Genomic DNA, 1,893 nt, shown 5'->3' with positions numbered 1-1,893 from the left:
ACTTTGCAGGTAGTAAGTCTCAGGGGGCAGGCAAGTTAAGAAAATAGATGGCTTCAAGTAGCTTCACAGAAATATATGGATAATAAATCCCAAATGGATCATGTAAAGTAACTAAAGCATTTGGGGAATGTTCCTGCATCTCTTGGTACCACTCTCAGGACATAAGTGAACAGGTCACTGTGGATCTGATCCAATATGGCACTTCTTTGTTTCATGCATATTCCAAAAGTCTTCATCAAATAACTGAATACAGGTGAGTATCAGCCATTTCATTCTGAGGTGACCAGAATCACCTCAGGCAACCATCTGCAAGCTATTCAACATCTTTTTCCACTCTCACCTCCTTCCCAATCGCCTTATTGTAAGATGGGGTTTGTTTCCTCTTTCCCACAACTCATCTTTTCCTGCCTCCTAAGGCTTCACCCCTGCAATCACAACCTCTTCTTAATATCCTTAATTTACCCCCCTCTTCTGGTTCCTTCAAGTCAGTGGAAAGTCTTGTCCAAGTAAAAAACTAAATCAAACCCCTTTCAAACCAGAAAACAAACAAATAAAAACCTCCATCATACTCCTCTGTTGCCATTTTATGCTTCCTGTCCCCTTACATACTGACTTCTGGAAAGGATGGTCTATGATCCTTTTTCTACTTTCTCACTACCCACCTATTCCCCATCCCACAACAATCTGGCTACTGCCCTCACCATTCCACTGAAATTAGCCTTGCACAGTTACAAATGATCTTCTAGTTGCTTAATTCAATGGACACCATGTGCTTCTCCAGCTTATATACTAAAATTGGAAAGACGTGGAGAAGATTATCATGGTCTCTGGGCAAGAATAATAAGCAAATTCATGCAGTGCTTCATATTTTTATAATAGGAACTCATTTTGTTATATATAGACATATCTGGTTTTGGAGAATATATTTGCATACAGAAAAAGTAGAAAGATACACATCAAAATTTTAGCGGTAGTTATGCTGGGTGATAGGATTTAGGGCAATTCTTAATTTATACATACATATATATATATATATATATTTCACTACATATGCATGTGTATGTATATGTATATACATATATATTTCAATGTATCTAATGATATTTCTTATCATAAAATTATATTTCTTATCATAAAAATAAACATATCACCTCAAAAATTCAGTGACCCTTTCTCAGTTCTTTCCTTATTTGACCTCTAAGCAGTATTTGACAGTAATACTATTATTCTCTTGGCTTAAAGGACACCACTCTCCCCTGCTCTTCCTCCACTCTCTTGGCATCTTGTCCTTAGTCTCTCCCTCTTCTATGCATAGTGTCTAGGTGGGCTTCAATCATGTCAGTGGCTTATATGATGCTGAAAACTCCCAAATCTATTTCTCTAGCTCAGGATTTCTGCCTGAGTTCTAGCCTCCTATATGCCATCATTTACTAGGTTTCCAAACACTCCAACATGAACTCATCCTTTTTACCCCAAAATTGGTAATTTTATGCTTCTATAGTCATATGTCAATGAACAGAACCACTATCAATCTCCCTTGTCAGAAATGGAGAAGTCATTCTTTACTCCTTTCCTTTCTCTTACCTCCTACATCAAATCATCACTGCTCTCATCAAGGTTGTCATCATTTCTTCTTTAGGGTTATTGAAACAACCTCTTGACTGTCATGTTGGCCTCAATCTTAGCCTCCTCTACTCCCTCCTCTATTCTGCAGCCTTAGTGGTTTTTCCAAAATATAAATTACATCATGTCTGTGTTGAAAAGCCTCTGATGACTCCCTTCGCCTAAGGATAAAGTTCCAATTATATTTACTGTCCTCCAGTATAGACTTATTACTCAGCATTCATCCACCTTACATTTTCAGTCTTTGTGAACTCTAGATTTAGTGACTGC

The 1,893-nt window shown here is 37.6% G+C and overlaps 1 non-coding gene across 1 annotated transcript; it reads left to right on the top strand.

Annotated features, from left to right (window-relative positions):
• The first annotated feature begins 769 nt into the window (after positions 1–769).
• On the top strand, positions 770–872 carry LOC124504446 (U6 spliceosomal RNA). The gene has a single exon (XR_006960425.1). It is a non-coding gene; the product is annotated as a U6 spliceosomal RNA (small nuclear RNA).
• Positions 873–1,893: the final 1,021 nt, after the last annotated feature.

The sequence above is a fragment of the Lynx rufus genome, unplaced genomic scaffold, assembly GCF_022079265.1.
Source record: "Lynx rufus isolate CCGP_SWC_20201006 ecotype Redwood Valley unplaced genomic scaffold, mLynRuf1.p SCAF_8, whole genome shotgun sequence".
In the NCBI taxonomy this organism is placed as follows: domain Eukaryota; kingdom Metazoa; phylum Chordata; class Mammalia; order Carnivora; family Felidae; genus Lynx; species Lynx rufus.
Note: the sequence above shows the minus strand (reverse complement) of the source record. Positions and strands in the feature narration are given on the sequence as shown.